Genomic DNA, 6,151 nt, shown 5'->3' on the forward strand with positions numbered 1-6,151 from the left:
GTCCTCACACCAGTGCAGCAAGCACTTTACCCACCGAGCCTCTGCACAGCCGGGGGCTCTGTCTTTTCCGTGTGTCCGTCTTTCTGTCTCCCCTTTCAGCATCCTTTGCTGCTCTGCTTCCCATGCTCTCTTCCCTATCCCTTTCTCCTCTCATCCCCCTTTTGCCCAGACTCATCCTCTCCTTCCTCATCCTGCCTCCTCCCTAGCAACAGCACGGTGGGGCTGGGTCAACACAGCCTGCCTCCCACACCCGCTCTACAACATGAACCTCCTAAAAACATGTGCTGCTGCGGCTGCGGGAGCCAGTCAGCATCGCGGAGGCTGGGAGGGCGCTGAGCCTGCCCACTGAGGAGCCGGAGCCTCTGCCTGGCATCTGGCTGGGGCAGCTCCAGGCCTGGAACAGGAAGCACGTTTCTGGAAGAAGCTGGGCTGGTGTGTTGCTGTGGCCCTGCCATGGCTGTGTTCTCCTGGCCTACAGCTGTAAGTGCAAGGATGCTACAGTGTGGACCTCTGTCTCCTGTCCAGCGATGCCTGTAAGACAGCTTATTTGCAGAGGGGAAGGTGGCAAAGACATTCACATGGTGAGTAGTCCCATCCCCTAGGACTCTGAGTGGACAAGAGTAAAGGGACCTGATTCTGAACTGAGATCCAGCCAGCATCTTCTCAGCTGCTTAGAAAGTGGGTGTCAGAAGCCTTCCCTGCTCCAGCCCTGCCCCTTCTTCTCCCACATCCAGGGGTCTCAGCCTAGGAACACCTCCTCTTAGGCATCTCCCAGGTGCCCGAGACCACCCTAGACTTGGGCAGCCAACAGTGAGCAGAGAGCAGCCCCTCCCACACAGAGCACCATTGGAGGGCCGGGACGCTGCTCCTCCTGGGTCAACTGCCCCTGCTCATCACAGACAGAGAAGGCAACATACTATCCCATCCACCTTGGTGAGTTCATGAGTCACTGGGTCAGCCTCAGGAGCATGGGCGACTCAAAGGCAACTGTATCACCCAAAAGCCTCCCCAGCATAGGTGACGACTCAGGAAAGTTGCTCCTCTGGCGTCCCCTGCGGAACTTCCAGCAGTTCCGCTGAAGAGCATCCCCTCCTGAAGGGCCCCCTGAACCCCCATGCTCAAGCCAGGAAGGGGGTTTAGATGTGGAGAACACAGCTCCACAGAGAGGCAGCCACAAACGTGAAGCACACTTCGGACATGATGGGGTGGGCGTCATAAGGTAGAGCAAGAAGCCTGGCAGGGCAAGAGGAGCACCTGTGGCAGGAGGGGGTGTTGTGTGCACGGGGAGATGAGCAGAGGGGAAAGCAAGTGCCAGGTCCCCAGGTCCCCAGGTCCCCAGGTCCCCAGGTCCCCATGCGCCGGAGAGTTTGAGGGACAGCCAAGGGGCTTGTGACTAGATAAATGTCAGCAGACAGAGTGCGAACAGGGATCAGAGCAGACACGAGGTCGCTCTCTTCAGGGTCTCAGCTGGGCCACGTGGGAGGCTTTTACCCCCTGTAGTGCAGAGTGCAGAGCAGGGAAAAGCTGGCTGTGCTCACAAGCGCCCTCTGGTGTCCGTGAGATCAGGCCGCAGGAAGGCAGATGTATCTCAGCTCTGAGCTGGGTGGAGGCTCCAAGTCTGGTTTCACCTACCACCTTCCTCACAGGCCTTTGCCTCAGTCTCTCTTACTGCACTGCCTCCAAGAAGTCCTTCTAATTTCATACTGGCCTTTCCCCGTCTCTGCTTACAGTGCTCTGTGTCTCCCAGTGCCTGGGCCATGAGGTATCTATTTTAGTGAGGTGTCTATTCTAGAAAAGTTCATGGGAAGGAGGTCATGAGGTGACCCTGGGTGGAAGAGCTGCCTCTGCCTGGGGACCCTGCTTTCTGATCCCCCACTGACTTGGGGACCCTGCCCTCAGTACAGGAGCTGCACACATTTCCCTTCCTCACTCCCCAGGGCTCTGGGCTACCCCCCTTTTGGAATGCTATCCTGCATTCTCCTGGAAGGCAAAGCTAGGAGGTTGCAGTCAAGTCTCTGTTGGTGGCCACTCTACCTCTGTGCCTTCTTCCCTTAGGGTGGCTCCGGAGGCCCACTCATCTGTGACGGGGTGCTTCGAGGGTGGTGACCCCTGTGCCCAGCCTAGACAGCCTAGCATGTTCTCCAAGCTGAAGCTATACAAGAAGTGGAACGAGGTCACCGTGAGGAACAGCCCATGAGGTCCCCGTGTCTCCCTTAGTAAACTGACGCCTACCATCCTGTCTTCTGCACTGTCCCCCTTTTCTGGGCTCTAGGCACCTGGGGGCCCAGGACTCATCTGGCAGAACCCAAACCCTCCTAAGCCTCCCAACTCAGGTGCCGGGTATGAATTCATCACTTAGCAGGAAGAACTGAGACATGTGGGAGCCAGCGGGCCTCAGAGGGGCTCCATGTGCTTCTCCCATCTCCAGAGCACAGCGGGTCTGGAAACCTCTCAAGCAGAAGGAGATGGTGGTGGTGACTCTGGAGTGTGTGTGGAGGGTGTGTGTGTGTGTGTGTGTGTGTGTGTTTCAGAGATGGACGAAGGGTCACCCGGGAGACAGGACCAAGTCCCATGGTGACAAATGCATGAAGCCCTGAGCAAGGCCCAAGGCCCACACAGTGGGCACACAGTGGGTGGTGCTAAAATGTCAACACAACTGGGCACAGAGTGGGTGGTGCTAAAATGTCACCTTCATTCTTCTGGAGGCAGCAGGATGTCTGAGGCCATTCTGAGCAGAGGAAGGCGTTGACCCCATGTTACAGGGCTGGGCTGGAAGCAGGGTGGAGAAGCTTATTCATCTGTGGGTGTTGGTGACCACAGACCACAATTAACAGTAGGACTCACAGCCACCAAAGATGCGGCGCTGAGGTGAGGCCCGGGTGAAGACCATGGCAGTGAGCAGACAGAGATCCAGAGATAAGCTCCCGGTGGACGGTGGAGCCACCTGTCCAGTGCTCCTGCGGACAGCGGTGTGTGAGGGCCTGTCCAGTGTGGGGAGGCCTCCTATCCACAGCAACCGGCCCAGCCTGGTGTGTGGGGTGCTTGCTCACTGGTCTCTGTACCCCTGTACTCAGAGGGTCCACATGATTGGCACGCGGTCCATCTCCAGTGTCACCAGGGCACAGCCCAGGACCCCAGATACCGAAATCCAGGTTCACACCTGCAGTCACACTGCCAGCACAAACTGCAGCTGATGTCTCTACTGCACTGAGACCTCTCAGGCTGGGAAGTCGGAGGCATCCAACAAAGTCCCCAGAAGGGACTCAAGTGAGGGTTCTCTCGTAGTCAAGTTCCCTGGGCTCCTGAGAAATCTACTGTTCAGGTGATGAAGGAAGAGACAGAGTGCGGAAGAGGAGAAAAGAGGGGAAAGGTGAGGAAGAGGGAAATGGAGGAGAGAGGGAGAGAGGAAAGAGGGAGTAGGGAAGAGAAGAGAGGGATGTGTGAGGAAGCCGAGTGGACCCCGGGACAGGTGGGCCGTGGAGGGGCACTCGGGAGAGTGCAGGTGTGGGACAGACCCTGCACTCACTGGGGACAGGGTGGTGACGCCATGCTTTTTCTCCATACGCTTGTGCATGAAGGAGCCCCACCCTGAGTCCACGGGGTGGAGGGATTCCCAACACTCCATGTTGTACACAAGGAACCTCAGGGTGTGTGTCACAGCTGGGGAAGCAGGGCTTGGCTGGGCGTATGGGACCTCACAAGGCTGTATTCGGGATCAGGATGACAAGAGGTACTCTGAGAGCCAGGCTGAGGTTAGTGGACTCTGGTTCTCCCGGGGAGACTGGAATTGTGGTATCAGCATCCTTGAAGGCTGGCAGGATGTGAGGACCTTGCGAGGCACTGCTGGAGGTCCCACTGGTGGAGAAAGTGGCTGGATTGGGGGCTTTCCGTTGGCTGGAACCCTGTGGGCCACTGAGGCCTCCTGGTGACAGACCCTGAGGCGGAAGCTGTTGCTGAGTGCCAGTTCAGACCACACTGTTTGGAGGCCACTTTGATATGAGCAGGTTTGGAGGACACTGGGTGGGACTGGATCCCTCCCTCACAGTCACCTATGAAACCCAGGTGCATGGGCTGCAGGGCTGCAATTACTCAGTAGAACAGAGTCTGAGTCACTGCTGTGACTCCGGGATAGGACGTGATGTCCCGAGTTACCCCAGGAGCTGAAACGCTGTGAGATTGCACCCTAACAGGAGGCTGAGTAAGAACACGGGTGCTCTGCTACCCCTTCCAACTGGACAAGACAAAGTGCCCCAGGAAAAGTTGCCTCTTCTGGAGGCTTTAGGACTAGGGTGAAGGCCACCTAAACTGTAGACTATGACATTGTCTGTGTTCACCCGCATGTCTCCCTCTACAGCAAACTCTGCCGTCTTCTACACAAAGCTTTGTGCATCTCAGATGAATTCGTTTTGATGGAGATCACAGGGACTGGAGAGCCAGGGGGGATCCAGGGTGGAGTCCTGGTGACTGTGCCTTAGAGTGTGAAGGGGCATGTGATGACCAAAATATTTAAGTTGGATTCCAAATTGAGTTGAAAATGTCCTGATAAGCATACTGAAGGAGATATGACAAGATATTAACAATATTAAACATGAAAACATAAAACAGGCCAGAAAAATACTTGGCAGGAAAGATTTAACAGCTGAAAAAGGAAACTTTCAAAATGTGAGTATCTGGGACGGGCAGATGACTCAGTCAACAAAGCACTTGCAAGTGTGAGGAACTAAGTTCGGATCCCAGCACCTACAGCAATCTCCACTGAGGGTGGGCATCCTGGCATCTGGAATGGGGCTCTGTGCTGGCCCTTCCAGGGTCCCACTGGACACAGATTAACCTTCTTTCTGGTCCTTTGTGCCTGCCCTGTGTCCCCATCAGTGTCCACCCGCACAGTATCCCCTTTGCCAGTCTCCAAGATTCAGTTCTGCGAGTCTGACTCTCCCTGCATTTTCAGCAACTTTCCGCTTCCACCTCTAAGCCTGAGAGACGCCTGGATACTGACTTAGCAGGGTGATATCTGGACACTGGGTCTCTAGTATCTGGGTCTGCAATTCTGAGTCTCTACTAATGGACTTTTGGATGGATGACGGTGTCACCCTTGACAATCTCTATTGAGTTCTGTGAACATGTCTGACGTTAGATAATTTATCTGTTGAACAAATTGACTAACCCTGTGAACCTGCTATAAAAATATCATGTGCTACTGATGAAAATAATCATTGTTTATTAAGGAAGTTCTGTCTTTCAGACATTATCATGCACACACAAACAGAGAACTTCCCTGTACCCTTAAAACAACAGGTATCTCACAAATTAAAGAACAGTGTAATCAAATAAATTCTTCAGATAAACAGAGCTGATACATTGAATGCCAAGAGTTTAGGCTGGGAATATACTCAGTGTACCACATTGAGTATGAGTGATTCACCCACAAAGCTCCTTGCTTGGACCCACAAACCCCCATAGTGGAGATTTGGAATAACACACCTAGCCACAGACACCAACATGTAAGAACGCATTAGACCAGATTCCAGCAACTCCCAGACATAGAGCTGGGTGCGCGATACATGTCAGTATCTCCCCTGTGCAAACTTCTGAGACCCCCTTCTGGCACATCATATGGGACATAAGCTATCCAAATTTATACTGGGAACTAAATTAGATCTTATTTTTACATCCAAACATGTCTGTGTTTACCCATGTCTCAACCTTGCAATATTAATTTATGCATATGAACTCCAATGTTGTGGTTATTGAAGCTCCGCCTGTGAGGGTCATCTAACAGTGTCATCCACATTGATACTCTGACATGGGTCCACATCCATGGCCACATCCTAGTTACTGCTGTGATGGTACCCTGCTCCCTGGTCCCAGTTTCTATCGTAGTCACTGTTCTGTTGCTGTGGAGAGACACAATGACCAAGGCCACTCTTACAACAGGAAGGATTTAATTGTGGCTGGCTTACAGTTTCAGAGGGTGAGTCCACCATCTTTGTGTCAGGAAGCTTGGTGACGGTGACATGCGGGGCAGTGGTTAGAAGCTTTACATCCTGACAAACAGGGAAAGAGGAGACACTGGGTCTGGTGTGGGCTTTTGAAACCTCAGAGTCTACCCCCAGCAACACCCCTCCCCCAACAAAGCCACACCTCTTAGCTT

The 6,151-nt window shown here is 53.8% G+C and overlaps 1 long non-coding RNA gene across 1 annotated transcript; it reads left to right on the forward strand.

The window, feature by feature from the left end:
* Positions 1-273: 273 nt before the first annotated feature.
* On the forward strand, positions 274-5,207 carry LOC121136209. The gene is made up of 2 exons (XR_005873344.1): positions 274-581; positions 2,056-5,207. It is a non-coding gene; the product is annotated as an uncharacterized LOC121136209 (long non-coding RNA).
* The last annotated feature ends 944 nt before the right edge of the window (positions 5,208-6,151 follow it).

This window comes from Mesocricetus auratus, unplaced genomic scaffold (genome assembly GCF_017639785.1).
Source record: "Mesocricetus auratus isolate SY011 unplaced genomic scaffold, BCM_Maur_2.0 Super-Scaffold_100054, whole genome shotgun sequence".
Taxonomy (NCBI): domain Eukaryota; kingdom Metazoa; phylum Chordata; class Mammalia; order Rodentia; family Cricetidae; genus Mesocricetus; species Mesocricetus auratus.